This window comes from Pteronotus mesoamericanus, unplaced genomic scaffold (assembly GCF_021234165.1).
Source record: "Pteronotus mesoamericanus isolate MK-2021 breed Mesoamerican mustached bat unplaced genomic scaffold, CSHL_Meso_final contig_27, whole genome shotgun sequence".
NCBI classification, from domain to species: domain Eukaryota; kingdom Metazoa; phylum Chordata; class Mammalia; order Chiroptera; family Mormoopidae; genus Pteronotus; species Pteronotus mesoamericanus.
The window spans coordinates 5,177,944-5,197,737 of record NW_026555115.1 but is presented as its reverse complement, the minus strand read 5'-3'; the positions used below and the strand labels follow the sequence as shown (position 1 = coordinate 5,197,737).

Genomic DNA, 19,794 nt, shown 5'->3' with positions numbered 1-19,794 from the left:
AAAGGTGTCCATATATCACTGAATTTTGAGAAACAGATTTTTGTTTTTATTTATTTATTTTATTTAATCATATTTTATTATGCTATTATAGTTGTCCCAAATTGTCCCTCTTTCCCCTCCTCCATCTAGCCCCCCAAATCCCTCAGGTAATGCCCACACCGTTGTCCATGTCCATAGGTTCTGATATATGTTCTTTGATTACTCTATTCACTCTGCTATACTTTACATCCCCATGATTTTCTGTAACTACCAATTTGTATTTCTTAATCCCTTCTCCTTTATCCCCATCCCCCCAACTTCTGCCCCTGTGGCAACCGCAAAAACATTCTCAGTATCTATGATTCTGTTTCTATTCTACTTGTTTATATTCTGTTTTTTAGATTCAGTTGTTGATAGGTATTTATATAAATAAATAAATAAATGACAATAATGTCATTTTATTGTTCACGTTTTTGATCTTAAAAAGACCCTTTAACATTTCATCAACTTATGGCTTGGTGATGATGAACCCTTTAGCTTTTTCTTGTCTGGGAAGCTTTTTATTTGTCCTTTGATTCCAAATCATAGCTTTGCTGAATACACCAATCTAAGTTGTATGTCCTTGCTTTTCATCCCTTTGAATATTCCTTGCCCTTCCCTTCTAGCCTGCAAAGTTTCTTTTGAGAAATCAACTGATAGTCTTATGAGAGCTCCCTTGTAGATAACTAACTAGTTTTCTCTTGTTGCTTTTAAAACTCTCTCTTTGTATTAAGCTTGGCATTTTAATATGATGTTTCTTGGAGTGGGCCTCTTTGCATCCATCTTGTTTGGGACTCTCTGTGCTTCCTGAACTTGTATGTCTATTTCCTTCAACAAGTTAAGGAAGTTATCTTTCATTATTGTTTCAAGTAGATTTCCAGTTTCTTGCTCTTTCTTTTCTATTTCTGATGTAAATGTTGGTAGGCTTGAAGTTATCCCAGAGGTTCCTAACACTATCCTTATTTTTTCTGGATTCTTTATTATTATTATTGTTCTGATTGGTTGTTTTTTGCTTCCTTATATTCCAAATCACTGATTTGATATTCGGCTTCATACACTCTACTGTTCATTGCTTGTAAATTGTTCTTTATTTCAATTAGTGTATTTTTAATTTCTGCCTGGATCTTTTTTATGCTGTTGGGATCTTCACTAAGTTCCTTGAGCATCCTTATAACTAGTGTTTTAAACTCTGTATCTGATGAATTGCTTATCTCCATTTTGTTTAGCTCTTTTTCTGGAGTTTTGAACTGTTATTTCATTTGGACCATGTTCCTTTGTTTCCTTATTTTGTCAGCCTCCCTGTGTTTGTTTGTTTTTATGCATTAGGTAGAGCTACAACACCTCCCAGGCTTGATAGAGTAGCATAATGTAGTTGGTATCCTGTAGGGTCCAGTGGCACAGCCTCCCTTATTACCCAAGCTGGGTACTCAAGGTTTGTTCACTATGTGGGCTGTATTCACCTTCCTCTTGTAGTTAAACCTTGATTGCTATTGACACTGCCTGTGTTCTGTCTGGCGTCACACAGAATTAGCTACAAAGCAATCTTCCAGTGGCTGCTATCTGTGCTGGGCTTTGAGGTGCCCAGGAGAGATGAAGCTGTGAACCAAGGTTGGCTGCTGCTAGTGTTGGGCCTGGGGCCACTTGGTAAGAGGGGCTCACTACCTGCTGAAGCCAGATGTTGCTTGTTTGAGAGAATTTAGGAAAATCTAAAGCATTAGTGAAGATGAGCTATTCAAATGGAAAAGTGACTAGAAACAGCTTTGGTGGGCCTGAATGCTGGGTGGGACAGTCCTCAGCTGATCACCAGGGTGGATAAAAGTGTTAGTCAGCTTGATGGAGACTCAGATATGGCACCTACCTGATAGCTCAGATATGGCACCTGTCTGGGGAGGGCTCAGAAAGGGAACAGTGGCCTCTGCCAGCACTCTGTCTGGGGGAAAGCTGCCCCCAACCTCTTGCCCTGATGCTGGACAATTCAGTTCTTCCTGGTGTGTCTCTGATGACTTTCTGTCTCTTTTTTAATTGTTGTTCTATTACTGTTGTCTCAATTTTCCCTCATTGTTCTCCCCTGCTCCTCCCACCCCCGCTCCCACAGTCAAACCCCTCCTGTTGTCCATGTCCCTAGGTCATTTATGCTTGTTCTTTAACTAGGTCCTTGTCCTTCTTTCCTCATTTATCACCCTCCTCCTTCCCCTCTGATCCTTTTTAGTTTATTCCCTATTTCCATGTCTCTGGTTCTATTTTGCTCACTTGCTTGTTTTGTTTCTTAGCTAACACCTATAGGTGAGATCATATGTATTTGTCTTTTGCCCCCTGGCTTGTTCCATCCATGCTGTGGTGAAGGGTAGGAGTTCTTTCTTTCTTCTGTGTAGTATTCCATTGTGTAAACGTACCACAGTTTTTGATCCATTCATTTACTGATTGACACTTAGGGTATTTCCAGCACTTGGCCATTGTAAATAATGCCGCTATGAATGTAGGGGTGCATAGGTTCTTTGCTGCATCGGCACCTGGATCTTAGAGGGAGTGAGTCTAAATATCATATTTTGCCGTGTACAAAAGATACTTTTTTGCCCAAATTTTTGAGGGAAAAATAAGGATGTGCACTATACATGGGTATAATGATTACATACCATAGGTATAATAATGGATATAATAATTTTGTGTATAATGTACATAAAAAAGTGCATGCACATAATACATGGCAAAATAAGTCCATGAGTTGGCCCTTTAAAAGAAACTGCTTGGGATTCCAGAATTTCTGTCTTCCACAGACTCAATCCTCTCTGGGCTTTACATGCAGAAGTTAGGGAGACTTATCATCCTGGCGCTAGAACCCCAGGCTGGTGGGTTTGGTGTGGAGCTGGGACTATTCAATCCTAAGATATCCCCCTCAATTTTTGCTCATCACACATTGGTGTGGGACCAGCTCATTCTGCATCTCTGCCCCTTCTACCAGTCTCGATGTGGTTTCTTTTTTAATTCTATAGTGTAGGACTTCCATTCAGCTCAATTTCTTACCATTCTTAATGATGGTTGTTCTATAGTTCAACTGTGATTTTGACATGGTTGTGAGAGGAGGCGAGCCATGTTTACCTATGCCACTACCTTGACCGGAAGTCCCAAGAAACAGATTTTTAATCCCTTTATTTAAGGGATTAAACCTATTCATCCATTTATTTAATCCATTTATTTAAGGGAATAAACCTATTCAATTTAAAATGTGTTCCCTGAACCAGTAGTAGCATCATCAACTGGGAACTTGTTAGAGTTGCAAATTCTTAGGCCCCAGCCAGACGTGCCAAGTCAGAAACTCTGAGGTTGGAGCTCTACGTCCTGGGCATTCACAAACCCCCCAGGTGAGTGATTGTGAGGAACACTGAAGTTCCACAACAACTGCTCTAATCCTTCCTCTCCTCTACCATTCAGGTTTTTGTCCTGTCTTAGTTCTCTCTGACTACAATGTCTACATTCCTAATCCTCTTCCACACAGCTGTAAATGAGATATTTCTAGAGCATATTTATTATGCCACTCCCCCTTTTAAGTACCTTAAATGGTTAACTTAAGACAGTTATCTTTACAGTGGCAATAATGATGCCCTTCACCAAGTTGTTGTTAGGGTAAGCATAAAGGAAGCATTTATTAAATGGTGACATCACATTATCATTCTTATCATCTTTGCCATTAGCAATAGCATTCTCCATTGCTTAAAGAATTAATTATAATGTTTTGTAAGTTTGGGAAAAGATCCAACATATGAGTCTATGGAAGATGATCCCATATTTACCAGCTTCCCTAATGTCAGGCACATAACTGATATTGACTCTCAGATATGTTTGCCCTTGACTGAATTGGGAGTAAATGGCTAGAAGCAGCAGTAAAAAATTCGTTCTGGCCCTGGGACAGCAGTAGCCATGAGAGAGTTTCAAATGGTATACAGTGTCCAGTATTCGTGGTGTCTGTGGAAAGGAATGAAGATTATTGATAAAAGTAAAAATGTGTAAATGAAGACACGAGATTAACTTGTCTCATATTGTACTTAGACCTAGCTTGGGATATTTTGCTTGATTCCCAGTATACAGAGTCTGGCAGAAGTAATGTCTGCTTGAGTGTGGTTGGTAGGGCAATACTACGGGTGTAATAATTTATAGTTTTAATTTGAACATTTCACCTAAAATGTCACATGGTGTGCTTGAGTGTGATATTGTTATGTTACAGAACCACATGCTTATGATTTTGTAATAAAATATTTTGTAATAAAAAAGGGGTGTTACTTGTGCTGGAACCCATGTTTTCCATCCTCTATCATTTGTAGAGAAACGATGTAGTTCAGGTTACTGACCTTGGCTCCAAAAGCATACCCTGATTAGTCTGAGACAACCAAGATCATCAATGGTATAGGAACTCAAACTTTAGCCAATTACACATTGTATTATACTTGCCCAAATGAATATGTTGGCTCAATCAAACTAAAAAATTGTTGATTCTCTGTCACCCACATCATCTATCTATCCATATATCTATCTAGTTAACTATCATCTATCATCATCATCATCATCTATCATCTATCTATCCATCCAGCCAGCCATACATCATATATCTATCATCATCATCATCATCATCATTATTTATTTATCTTTCTGACAGAAAGCATGAAACTTCAGTGACCATCATAAACTGAACTTAAATCCCAGGTATGAAGCCAATGCTGTAGATAGTAGAAGGTAAAGTCTGAAATAAAAATATGGGTGTTGATGGCTTTGAACTAGTAATCCACTAGCCTCAAATCCTACCCAGTGCAGATCCACTGCATATAGCCATGCAGTTTATGAATTCTACAACTTAATTTACACGGTCCAAGATGTGACTAGTGGCCTTGCAGTCCTTAGTCTGAATTTATTGATATTAAAAACAATATATCACCTTTAAGGCTTAGGCAGTTTGAACTTTTTTGAAGTTATTACTTGTACACGGAAGGACTCTGATATCATATAACATATATGCCTCTAATTCCCTATATTTTCACTACACATTACATATGGCTCCCTGGTAGCATTGATACCTCCTTGAGAGTATGTAGTATGTGTGTCATTTTTTATAGCTTGGATATGTCCTAGTACCTGCCACAAAAAAATAGATTTAATAAATTTTGATCAAATTTTTACACTTATCTTCAATTTCTATAACTGAATTTAACAGTATTCAGGAAAAAGACAGTGTATGATATATTTTTTTAAGATTTTATTTATTTAATTTTAGAGAAGGGAAAGGAGGGAGAAAGAGAGGGAGAAAAACATCAATGTGTTGTTGCCTCTCACACACCCCTCACTGGGGACCTGGCCTACAACCTAGGCATATGCCCTACACTAGGAATCAAACCACTGACCTTTGGTTCGCAGGCTGGCACTCAATCCACTGAGTCATACCAGCTAAGGCTGATTATCTTTTTTATATCTCTGGTACCTATCACAAGGAGTTTACTTACTATAATTATGTGGTTAACAATAATTGATATTGTAGGTATCATTTTTTAAACACCTATTATATGTCAGTTGTGACTCCTGATACTTCACATATATGTTACTTACTTAATCTCCACCACTAGCATTTTAAGTAAGAAATATTATCATAAGTTTTCAGTTGAGGAAACAGTCTTATAACTGATCAGTTATTATAAATGTAAGACCATGATTCAAACCTAAGTTCATTAGCTCACTGATAAAGATGACAGTGATGACAATGTGACATATGTCTCTTCTCTTCTCTGAAATGCTATGACTTTAAGACTTTATTTCAAGAAAATGAATCTAGCCTTCAGGGAAATTATGTTCAAAAATGAAAATAAACTCAATGATTCCATCCTTGCCCCAGGGTACCACACTCCCACTCAGAAAGTCAGCAAATGGTTCAAACAATGCTTTCTTTGAGATGGTCTAAAAACCCAGTCAGCAGGGGAGGATACCAGAGGGGCAGGAATCAAGGAGAGTCAAAGTGCTGATGAATATGCTCTTGTGCTGAAAAACCACTTACTGGGATTTTCTGCTCTGTCCTCATAGCTCAACAAAAATGAGGCATGAGACAATCACACCAAGATACAAATGTCAGATCATCAGTAGCTCAGTCATGCAGCAGGCCTTTTCCAACTTTATATGCCCAACAGTGGGCCGGCTCAGTAGGAGGCTGAGGAGAAGTAAATGGGCTTGCAATGCAAATGGGGAGAGAAACAAAATATTACATGAAAAGATGACTAACAAGGTGATGCATGCTAAAAGCTAAATGAATAAATAGGAAGGAAATATGAGGCTAATAAAATATGAACATAAAACATTACTTTGGGCCGAGGTAATTAGAAAAAGCTTTAAAAAAATGGCAGAGCTTAACCTGGTCTTTGACAAGAAATATATAGAGAGGAAGAGAGAAGGCACACACCAAAGGCCACTGCAGAGATCAATATATGGCCAAAGTGCTATTTAGAATGGAGTGAGAATATCATTGTGCTAGATGGGGACAGACTTAATATCTGAAACTCCATGATAAGGTGTTTGGAGTTCATCCTGTAGGAGTGGAATTTGGAGGAAAAAGATGACATGAGAAAAGTGAAGCAAGGCTGACTTGCTAATAGGTTTTATAGACCTGTGTGTGTGTGTGTGTGTGTGTGTGTGTGTGTGTGTGTGAGTGAATAAAGCTATACCAATATTTTCATAAATATGGGGTCATATAAGGCTAATACTCCAAATCTGCAGGTGCTCTTTCCCAGAACCTTATCCTATAATCTTTCTGAGTCTCTCTGGAATCATGGTGATTTGCTTGCTTTTCTCCTTCATGATTAGTGGCTATGAAATGGCAACATCTAACTACTTCCATTGCTCACAGGGCCAGCATGACTAATGTCTCTAATGCAGGTGTTGTCCCCAGTGTGGTGTTGAGCTCTGATGGCACTGTTGTCCTTGTCATGTCAAAGACACTCATAGAACTGAGCACGAGGTCAACTATTCCACCCCCAGAACCTTTTTCTTATCTGAGTTATATCTCCTTATTGAGTGCCTTATGAAAACAGAACTTTTAGCCATGATCAGTATGGCTCAGTTGGTTGGGTGTTGCTCCACAAAGTGAAAGGTCATCAGTTTGATTCCTGGTCAGGGCACATGTTTAGCCTGCGGTTCAGTCCCCTGTCGGGGTATGTACAAGAGGCAACCATTGATCTTTCCCTCTTATATTAATGTTTCTTTCTCCCTCACTTTCTCTCTCTCAAAATAAATAAAATACTCAGATATATGACTCGTGCAGGCTGGGTCCCAATATGTTGGATAAACACTATATGACCTTCCAATTGTAGTTTCCCAGAATTTTCTGGATAAAAAAGAAAATAATAAAACAGAAACACAAAAACCCTGGGTAAGTTGGTACCATGACCACAAATTCATCAAATGTGCTCAGATACAGGTATTTACAGAGCATACCCTCAAGATGAGACATGTTCTTCCGGTGGGTAGCAGTGAAGTGAAGGTGTAGTGTTCACATTAAGGAACCTTTGGATGAGTTACTTCTCACGTGCTCCACCTACTCAGCGTAGTGATCTCATACTATCTGTTGCTTCAGCTGTGAATATGCAAACACAAGGCCTTTCTTGTGCCAGTCATGCAAAATCCAAAAGCACCATGTGCAAGAGCCTCCAAACACACTCCCTACTCAGCCTCATCCATAGAGGTTTGCAGGACTAAGAGGCAGCCAGTCACTGACAACATCACCTCAATCATTTCTCAAACTCATGTTTTATCAAACCTCACACTAACAAAATCTGCTTAGCTGATTGGGAAGAAAATGCACTGGAGGAAAGTAAGGCTACTTGGGAGAAACATGGAGATAAATATACACATTGATTTCTGATGTATTTTTCCATCAAAACTGTTAACATTAATTTTATAATAAAAATGTCCCCGGTGTTTAGAATTAACTGCACGCATTTAATGTGGATCACATTTAATTAACTGATAATTAATAATGTGATCCACAGAAATTCACACTGGCTCTGTGTTACCTACAAAACTTCCTTAAGGCCTTGGTACACAATTTCCCTTTGCCTTTCAAATGTAGGATCATAAGTGAAAAATAAATGTAGTTACACGTTTATATCAAGGGTGCCATTAGGTTTTATATACCTCTCACTGGCTTCAACTAAGCATCTACCACCAGTGTGATGAAGTAGTTTATATTCAACAGGACACTAGATTTCGAAACTTTCTTAGCATTGATTTTACTGGGGAAATGCTCTGATTTACTTCTGAAGTAAAATCTGATTTACTTCTTGAAGTAGTTTCCACAAAGGGATGTTTAAGCCTAACGTAAAATTTGATGCAGATTTGTTACCGTACTCAGTCATTTTGAATGCAACAGCCACGTAGTACATATGCTCACTCAATGTTGTCTACTGCCCCCACTGAGCAGTACAGTGAAGTTGTCATTGTTTACTCTCCTTGGCTACAAGGTTACATTGATATCACAGAAGCAGTTCTCTTTATATTAACGATGGCTGGACTTTTTTTTTTTGACAGACCGCATATACCCAAAAGTGAAATTGCTGGAGTATATGGTTGTTCTATTTTCAAATATTTGAGGAACCTAAATATTGTTTTCCTTATTAGCTTTATGAATTCCCATTTCTAAATTGTGCATAAGGGTTTTCTTTTCTCTGTATACTCTCCAACACTTGTTATCTCTTTTAATAATAGTACATTGGCTGTATGTTTTTGCTTTTTGGTTACCATGAGACTTACATAAAATATAGTTTTAACTGTCTATTTGACACTACAAAACTTTGGATTGCATACAAACCCTCTATCCTTTCACCTCCCCCTTTTATGTTTTTGATGTCACAATTTACATTTTTATGTTGTGCATTTGTTAACATTATTGCAGCTAAGTTATTTTAAATACTTTTTTCTCTTAAACTTTATATCTGAGTTAAGTCATTTACACACCACCATGTTACAGTAGTAGTCTAAATTTTGCTATACACTTACCTTTACCATTGTGTTTTGTATTTTCATGTTACTAATTAGTATCCTTTCATTTCAGCTTGAAGAACTCCATTCATCCTTTCTTGTAAGGCAAGTCCTGTGGTAATTAGCTCCCTCAGCCTTATTTGTCTGGGAGAGTCTTTATCTTTCCTTCCGAAGGACAACTTCGCTGGATAGAGTATTCATTGTTGGCAGTTTTTCTTTTCAGCACTTCGAATAAATCATCCCACTTTCTCATGGACGTTGAGATTTCTCCTGAGAAATCCACTGATATGGGAATTTCCCTTGTATATTACAAACTTCCTTTGTCTTGATACGTTTAAGACTCTTTGTCTTTGGTTTTGACAGTTTTATTTTAAGTGTCTTGGAGAAGAGCTCTTTAAATTGAGTTTGTTTGGAGATCATGAGCTTTATGATGTGCATGTACAAAACTCTCCCCGGATTTGAGAAGGAGAGTCCTAACAGAGCCCCCTAATAAGACTTGCATCCCTATGATACATTTTGCTCTGAGTCCTGGCTGCTGTTCTCACAGCCATTAACCACCTCCAGTTGTGCAGCTCACAACTCAGAACTCTGGATGAGTTGAGAGAACCAGGTCTCTTTGACAGTGGTCCACGCAGCTGAGGCAGCTGAGTCCTTACTCACATACTCTCACTTGCCCCTGTGGGGGAAAACATGAACTAAGAAGATCACTGGACATTGAGCTGTGCTGTCTATGGGAAGCAATAATGTGGGTAAAGTCAAACTGTTCCTCTTACCCTCCCCAGTGCACCAAATCTTTGGTTTGTTTCCTGCATCCATGTTCTGGAACTTCCTTGTTGGACTCCCGGACTTCCACAGAAGCTCTCTCATCTGTGGATGAGTGTTTAATTCAGTGTTTTCCCAGGGCTTACAGACCAAGGCCAAGAGTGTCTAGGGTCAGTTCTCAGGCCACTTCAGAGGCCACTGCCGAGATTGAGGTCTTTGTGACTACTAGCAAAGCAAGGGTGGGAAAGACTCCCCCTGGGTTCCATGGCATGTGGTGCCAGTGACAGAACCAAATCCAAATGGGGTGGTAGCTAAGGGGGTGAGGAGTTCTGGGTCTGCAATCAGAGCATACATGGTTGGACAGTCAGCCGCCCAGGTGTGGGCCTGCCTCTCAAAACAGTTCTCCTTGGTCTTGGACTATACTGGTGTATCACAGTCCCCTATCTGGATCCCACAGCTCCCACAAATGTACTTGTTTTTCCCTGATGGAAAGCAAATTGTTTTTGTTGAGGTGGCAATATGACAGAGAGATGTCTTATTCAGCCATCTTGCTGGATATCACCCCTCTGAGAAACTGCATTTTTAACAAGTTACTAGGAAATGTACCTGCTGCTGGTCCTGGGGTCACACTTTAAGAACAACTGCTCTAGAGTCTCTATAGTTGAGATAAGACCACAGATGAGGAGGCAATTATTTAGGAGATCAGAATATTTTCTTAGTTCAGGGACCACAAACTCAGTTTTAGGTTGAGTCTGCTTGTGCAGAGAAGGTAGAAACTAAAAGGAGGGGATTCAATTCGGCGGGGGGGGAGAGGGGAACAGTTTATAAGACAGTATAGGAATTTTTTAAAAATTTTGATTGTTGACACCATTTGATTTTTGTCCCTTATTTTCCTCCACTTTGTCCACCTCAAGCCAGCCCCCACTCCCTCTCCCTCTGCCTATTACTGCACTATTGTTTGTGTCCACGGGCTATGCATATATGTTCATTAGTTAATCCAGTTCCATCCCTCACATTCCTCTCCAAAAATGGAACCCTAGTGTACTGTTGATGGGAATGAAGACTGATGTATCTACTGCGGTAAACAATATGGAGTTTCCTCCAAAAAAAAAAAAGAAATAAAGAAAGAAAAGAAAAAGAAAAACAAACATAAAATGGAACAACCTTTTGACCCAGTCATCCCATTAATGGGTATATATCCTAAGAATCGTGAAATACCAATCAGAAGAAGTTCTGATTGGCACTGCTATATTCCTAGCAGCATTATTTACAATTGCCAAGATCTGGAAACAACCCTATTGCCCATCAAATGAGTGGATTAAAAAACCTGTGGTACATTTATGCAATAGAATACTACATAGCTGTAAAAAAGAAGGAGCTCTTATCCTTTGCAACAGCATGGATGGACCTAGAGATTATTATGGTAAGTGAAATTAATGAGTCAGAGAAAGACAAATACTGTATGACCACACTAATATGTGTAATTTAATGAACAAAATAAACTAATGAACAAAATAGAACCAGAGGCAAGAACACCTGGGAAAGCATAGGAAATTAAAAGAAAGAAAGAAGCTCTGGCTGGTGTGGCTCAGTTGGTTGGAGTGTTGTCCTGTAAATGAAAGGATGTGGGTTCAGTCCCCAGTTGGGATACATACAGGAGACAACTGATTGATATTTTCTCACATAGATATTTCTCTCTCCCTCTCTCTCTCTTTCCCTCCCTCCCCTATCCCCTTCCTCTTACTTCCTCCTTCCCTCTCTTCCCCTTCTTTACTCTCTAGAATCAAGGAATATATCCTCAGGTAAGCATTAAAAAAATTAAAAGAAAAAAAGAAGTTTCACAACAGGAAGTGCGCAGTCAGCATGCAGAGATTGAGCAGAGAAGAAACAACATCATCACCACTGATGTGAGGACAGAGGCCAGTCAGCCGCCAACCTGAGTTCAGTGACAAAGGTGGATGCAGGTATCTACTGTGACAGGTAATTCGTGTCCACTAAAATGCAGCCAGGATAAGAAGTGAGTCAGACATCAGGTAAGCTGAAGAATCCAGGGTGTTTGGGTCATGGCAAAGGGAATGAATAAGAGCTTGTCAGGTGGCCCAAGCCGAAAGATTTACAGGAATGAGAGAAAGATAGCAAGATCCAAGAGACAGTAGGCAAGGAACCATGGTATGGGCTCCATAACAGGACTCAGGAATTCAGACAAGGGAAAGGAGAGGGGTATTCTATCAAAACTCCAAGCAGCAGGTGCCAGGACCAGAAAGAAGAAAGTAATTTGTCTGCTCCATCTCAGGAACTATCTCCTAAAGTAGTAGAAACTAATATAAAGCTTGGCTGACCTGGACTCCTCAGTTACAACTGAACACTCCAGGCACTGAGTATAGCACTCAATGCCTTCTTCACATTTACTCAGTCATTTCATGAGGAAAGCCTGGAAATTAAAATTATTAGCTGCTGATTATTTTAATTCAGAAACAATTCTTTTAGTCAATGATCAAAGATCTTAGGTTTTACTATTTTTCTTAACTGGGATTGATATAGCATATATATTGAAAGAGCCAAAGCACATAAATTTTTGAAGTGTTGGGGCCACTAGCTTCTTTATACTCATTATATATATAATTTCCATCCCATATATAGCCTTGTTGACCTAGGGAGAATGGAGCTGGCAACTCAATGTGCCTGCTAGCATCGTATCACATTCTGGTTACTTTTCTATATATTATGGATCAAATTTTGAACAAAATATTGCCCTTACTCTCAAAGAACTTAGCGTTTACTGAAGGAAACAGGTAGACATGAAATGAAAATACACAGTGAAAGTCGGTGATGGGATAAGTAGAAAGTGCTATGGAAATAATCAGGCAGTTTTCCTAGGCTTTGTAGGGTCAAAGAGTCTGTCAGGGATAGAATTTTGAACATACTTTCCCCACTGCACTCTAGTCCTACCCCCACATTCTTATCACCAGTTTCAGGAGGACAGTTCTGCACCTTCAGAAATCACTTGCTTTATTTAGGCAAATTAAGGAGACAGAACCATGTTACAGGAAAGTCTGGACTATTGTGCGAGTCTGCCTAGGTTCAGATCCCTGCTCTGCTGCACTCGAAATGTCACACTGGGCAGTCACTTAGCCTTTCTGTGCTCTGGTTTTCTCACCTGTAAAATATTGCTGATCATACTATATAATGATCTGAAGATTAAATGAGAAAAACAGGTGCAAAAAATGTAAATGAAAGGAATAAATTCTCAATAGATGTCAATTTTTATTATAGTCATTGTCACTAATATTACTACTACTGCCCTATCTAGGACACAATAGATCCCTAGTCATTGGAAAGAATTTCTATTAATCCAGCCTCTTTTTCTCCAGGGTCTTCCTTCTTAATCTTGACCAGGTTGTCACCAATGTCAGTGTAATTACCATCTTTCAATTCCCCAAATAAAAGTGCACAGACTGTATAATTAGGAAAAAAACTCCCTTAAGAACATTCTTCTATTCCTAATTATATAAAAAGTGATTCTTATGTTTTTAGGGAGATAGAAATAAAATAAAGTAGAAAGAACTTTGAGGAAAAAAATCTTTTGGTCAAAAGTATATCATTTTTATATTAACAACAGGATTGTCATGCTTTAGGTAGGTATAATACATTTGAAATATTTTTATTTCTTTCTAAGATCAGCAGGACTAGAACAGAGACCCTGAGGAGGAAAACAGCCCCACCCCCAGATAGAAATTGAACGTGCCAGGGGTCATGAGAGGGAATTGGTTCCTGACCCACAGGAGAGCAAAGAACAAGAACACCTGATGTTCCAGAGGCCAAACTTTTGTCAAACAAACTTCTAATCACATTCTGAATAATGGCCTTACTGAGAATCACAGGTAAAGGACCTTTGGATGTTAAAAATAACATCAATACTCTCACAGCACGAGCTTTGATAACTAACGAATCTAGTGTTCCTGCTATCCCAGTCACTAAGATGGCTGTCCTTTGAGCCCCTGTGTTTTCAAGAACAGTCATGGAGTGAACCAGCCATGATCTGAAGGAGATGTCCTTGAAATTCACAGGAGAAAGGACCTGTGCTGACGCTGCTAATGCATTGGACTTTCTCTGCTGCTTTTGGCATTTCATGAGACAGACCGCAGGTGGTTCTCCAGGAATTCAATGGTAGCCTCATTCTGGTATCAACTATTTCAATTTTGTTGAAGAACAAGAAGTTTTTCATCTGTAACTCTGTGGACTGTGGAACTGTGAGCCAGGGAAACAATGTTTAACATCAGGCAACCTTACTATTTGCTCTCCTTTGGGTTAAGAAGCAAAGGCCCCAAAGGCCACAAAGTAAAAGCTTCATTTTCTACTGCAGAATGATCACTTTAGACAGTCAGGTATTTAGTCCAATGGTGAGGCTATAGCGCAAAACATTAGTTATCTCTCTTTGCCAATTCTTCACCTTCCACCTTCTGAGTTGATTTACAACATTCACAAGTAAACCAGTCTATGTCTTTTTAAAATAATTAATTAATTAATTTTTAGAAAGGGGAAGGGAGAGAGAAAGAGAGGGAGAGAAACATCAATGTATGGTTGCCTCTCACGTGCCCCTACTGGAGACCTGTCCTGAAACCCAGGCATGTGCCCTGACTGGGAATCAAACTGGCACTCACTTCATTGAGCCACACCAGCCAGGGCCTATGTCTTTAATATCAAGTCATTTCTTATTCATGATTCAAATCTCTTAAAGCCATCACCTGCCCAAACCAGTTCCAAACTGCCTTAAATTGAAGTCAAATGTTTCTTGACAAGTATGACTGAGCACCATTTAAAAACACTGAAAAGAAAGTTCTTTAAAGGTAAGCCCAGAAGAGTAGCTCACAAAATGTCTAGAGCAATATCAACATCTTTGGAATAAATATATAATATATAACATCAAAGTAGCTACTTTGAAGGGGGAAATTCTCAGTATTGATGTACAAGTTCTAGTGTCTTTGGCTAAAAATATTAAATTATATTATCATATTATTATAACTTCTATGTTTATTTGTATTCGTCTATATCACAGGGTGACTTATTATTTTATATTCTGTTTTCCATGTGTATTTCTTAAATTTCTGAGTTATAGACTTACATTCTGGTGTCTCCTAAGGTCTTAGGAATATAGTTGTTTCATGGCTATATTATCCTTTTTGATGCTAAAAAGCTGCTGCCATGTATCATTGATGTAATTTGATTCACAGTGTATTTCAGGTAAATTTGAGGGCAAAGGATAAATTAAGCTCTCTTACAAAGATATTTCATGTATCTGTATTGTAATTCATTAATGTATATGTATCCAAATCTCTCTGAAGACAGAGCAAGAGAAAGAGAAGGAAGAGGAGAAAGGAGAGTGGGAGGTGAAGGAAATAAATAAACAAAGTCGGCGTCAGCAAGAAACACTTTACCTTAAAACATGGACTTTTTATTTCTAATAAACAATGCTTTCAGACTTGGGGGCTGAATTCTCAGAAAGATCCTGCCAAAGCTATATTATCTATGAGCTTTACAGAAAAAGAATTTGCCCATATTCTCAGAGAAAATATCCTAGACTCTTCAGACTTAGATGATTAAGAAAGGCACCAAACATTAAATGAAAATACTCTACATAGAATTCAGAGCCTGAAACTTGATAAGAAAACCTTTACTAAAATCAATTATGAGCCAAGAATACTTACTGAATGCCTTCCCTATTTAAGTTAGAGTGTATATAGCCACCAATTTCCAAGGCCATACCCAAAACAACCAATTTCATGGATTCCATTTCTGAACATTCTCTATTTTTCTAGACTATTTCTTATGGTTTGTGTACTCTAATAGTCCTTCCATATATTGACCTAACTACTTCTCAGTGTCCATCATGGTTCTCTCATGCTTCCTTACCCAACTTACCTTTTCATGGCTCTTCAACTCTCTGCCTCTTGCATGAGACTTACTGGCAAACCTTAAGGCAGATAAATCCAGTTCTCCAAAAACTGTGTTCCTGACTGCAAGCAGCTGTACATGGATATAAAAAAATATATAGTCATAGCAGCAGGTCTAATGTTAAATAATCACCATTAATTTCAAGTTAGCCATTATAATGCTTATTAGTCTCACTACATTTCCCTAGTCAATTTACTTTCCAGTCTCCAATATAAGTATTTTATATCTCCCCATCACTTTAAATGTTTAAAATGGGCTCTCCAGCATCCTCCTTTCACTTAATTTCCTTCTGTTTTTCTTTTTTTTTTCACCAAGAAAATAGATTTTTTTAAATTGAATTGGAAGTTGCTTTTACTTTGGTTTATTACCACCCAGGAAACAAATTATACGAAGACTAGACAAGGTCAAGACTGTAAGTGAGTGGATGTATCTGTCCATTACCTTCTTAGTTCTTCTCAAAGTCAAAGTTTCCCTAAGTTTAGTTCAAAACAACCTACTAGGCATCTACTAGGTCAAAGGAGCCCAGAGATACAAAGGCTCACTGCTCTTCCTACTTTTAGCCAGGGAGCAGCCACAGTAACACTCAATAGTCAAGTCTATTAATATACAAGGGATTTTTCTCACAAGCCATTAGGTTGTGCCTTCAAGACATATTCCAAATCTATCACTTCTACTGTACCTGCAAACAGTCCAAGCCACTACCATCTGTGGATGGGACTATGGCAGAGGTCTCCATTCCCACTCTTTCCTGCCAACCAAGATCATTCTTTGGGAGCAGAAATCAGGGCTTGGACCTTTGTTGCTCACAACCCTCCAATAGTTACCCATATGGCTATTGAAATAACATCCTAACTCATTATGATACGCCACACTTGATATGCCCTGATTGCCTTTTCAATGTCATTTCTTATTTTTCTTCTCTGCTCCAGCCCTACTGGCCTTCTTCCTGTTGCTCAAATACACCAAATGTGTTCATGCCTCAGTTCTTTGTTCTTGCTGCACTTTTAATTATTAATGTTCAAGCCCCAGATCTTCACATGGTTCATCTCTCAAGTAACTAAGATCTCAAACAAAATCTCATGAGAAAAGTCCTCACTGACAACATATCCAGAAGTGTTTCTGCACTCAAATGCAACTACTCTATTTTCTTCTTAGCATTTATCACTACCTGACATCATATATTTATTTGTTAATTTATTTATGATTTTCTCTTCCACTAAAATATGTTATCATAAGGGCAAGAACTGTTTGATTAACCAGTGAATTCCTTGCATTGAAAGTAATGCCCATCCTACCTTAGGCATTTAATAAAATATTTGCTGATTAAGTGGACAAATTATTAGCATTCTACTTATTCTGTCATATTTTATTCAAAACATTTTGAATAGCAATTATTTTCCATTATTCTCTCTGTCAATTTATGGAGTAAGTTGTGCAGATTATTGTATCTATTCTTTAGATAATGAGAACTATCTTGATTAAGATTTAATAGACTACCCAGGATCACCTAGCTCATAGTAGCAAAGCCTCCTAGTTCAGTTATCACATTTGTCACTTTGAGCAAGGCATAAACACAGACTGCATTTTAGTGAGCACTTCCAGCCCATTTTATAGGTCAAATGTCCTAAAACACTAATTTGAATTTAAAACACACTTTCCCCTCCTGTATGGTTTTTAACTATGTCTGGTTTTTCTAGACAAAATATAACTACAATTCATTAGAAAAAAGAAAAGTGGAGCAGCATTATTATTTTTTAAAAAATATTTAAATTTTATGATACCAATAAACATTTTTAGCATAATACAGTGGGACCTTCTCTTCCAAAGCACGGTTTTTGCCTTAGCCCCTTCTTTCTTCTGCCATGGAGATTTAGTTTGAGAATATTTACATTCCTTGTTTTATTTGTATGTGGCCTTTACTATACACCTAGTTTATAAATACTTTTAATTACTGTAAAGTATTTTCTGCAATTTAATGATATTTAGACTCATTTACTGGCAGTTTTCATAGCAATCTTTCCCTCAGAATTTCCTCATATCTATAGAATGTGTGAACAATGAGTGGTTTTCTACCTTGCTGAATTAATACATCAGAATATGTTGTCTGAATCACAATATTAGCTGAGCAATTGCCAATAATTCTGAGCCCACCAGCAGCATTTGCCTGCCTGCCATGATGTCTCTGAGATTTCCAATGAATCAGGGCAGTGGGTGGCAGGCAATGTGCCTCTAACTTCTCCCAATACAATTTTGACAAAGAGAAGGCAGGCTCATCATCACTCATGTCCATGTCACAGATAGTGGCATTTGAGGGCTGGAAGAGTTGAGAATTATAAAATCCTGGGACTTTGCTTTCCCATACAACTCACTACTGTGTTCATGTTCCCAAACAAGCTCGCCAGCCCTTGTACTCAGCTTTACTTATACCTCCCAGTGGAGAGTAATGGAAATCACATTTTATATTTATATTTCCTGCAGGATCATGAATATTGATTTTTTTTGCACTTTTGTATCATCTGCATTCACTGTCTAACTGGTTAATGGATAACAGTTAACATCACAGAACAAGTGCTGAGTACATGCACAATTACAAGTGTTGTAACGTAAAATTTTGCTCTCCTGTCCTGTAAGTGGACTTTTCTAGTTAATCTGTTATTAGTGTGAATTTATAATTAGTTTTTGCATTTAAGAATAACAAGGGAGAATATTTAACATTTAGAGATGGATGTTATGAAAATAATAAAATACTTTTTTTTCCTATTACACATACTTTTATCTGGACTTCTAAAGAGAAAATAAAGAGGAATTTCTTTCCAAACTCATGCTGGTCTAAATGTAATGCAGTTGTGGTACCTTAATAAGAGGAATACAGATAATGGGAGATTACTTTTTAGTAGGAGGAAAAAAGTCCATAAAACTATTGATGAACATTTGGAACTTCTCAAAATAATGTATTCTTGCTTCATTATGCAATGCTGGATGCCTCTATATTCACTGATGATTTGATAATGATTTATTTATCTTGAAAAGATAAATTTCCTCCATTTCTTCTTCCTAAATAAAACTTCCTCCATTTCTTCTTCCTAAATAAAACTTACATGTTTTGGGAAAATTCCTAACTCAGAGAGAGATGTAAATAAAAGAGCAATCTCCTGAGTTTCAGGAGCAGTTCAACAACCAGAAGATACTCGTCTTCAATCGGGCAGGTGAGGTGATACAGGTCTGAAAGAATGCTATGATTTTTGTAGTCACTTATGTCTTATGACCTTTCGTCATTACCAAGATTTAGTGAAAAATCATGGCAAGAATAATTGCACTGTTTTCTATAGAAAAATTCAACTTGGCATAATCTAGAAAGTTTATACTCTTGAGCACTAGTAATTGTCAGGAAGAAATTTTCATTAGTTAAACCATAGTTTTTTCTCATTTCAATTTTGTTATTTACAGCTAAGAGTGTGACATTATATCTGGTAGTGTTCTCCTATTTTAGTATTTTGTATAGTCCAAGAAAAATATAGGTGAAAGGAAAAAAAAAAGATTTATTTCTCTTACATGGCTCATTTTGATCATTCTGATATCTGATGTTTGTTATGAGTTATGGAGATATCTTACTGTGTTATATTTAAACTATTAAAAGGACTGCAGACCTGGAAAATATAGGATTAGAATCTTAATATGTCTTTTCTCCCTCCACCAACATTTCTTAGCCATCATAAAATGAGGGTGGTTACCAAGAAACATGTTGGTGAAAGTTGGCTCAGTAAAATTTTTTAATGAATATCTCAAAGTTATGCTGGACTTGGGTGGCTCTTGCTCAATTCTCATGGAATTCTGGGCTCTCTGTACCTCCAAAACCCTTATATATATGTACCTTAATTTAGTTAACTCAACCTTAACCACTTACACTGAACATAATGTCTAAAAAGGGAAATGGTCCCAGTTGTCCAAATACATACAACTCTATTTCCATCTTGTTAAACATAATCACACAAATGGCACTCTCCAATACTTTTATTTGCTTAAAATTCTAAATAATTTAAGAATAAAGACTCTTTATAC

At 37.8% G+C, this 19,794-nt stretch overlaps 1 pseudogene; it reads right to left on the bottom strand.

Moving 5' to 3' along the window:
• Positions 1 to 16,471, bottom strand: part of LOC129071626 (60S ribosomal protein L21-like) — a 119,558-nt pseudogene extending 103,087 nt beyond the window's left edge.
• Between the last annotated feature and the right edge of the window lie 3,323 nt (positions 16,472 to 19,794).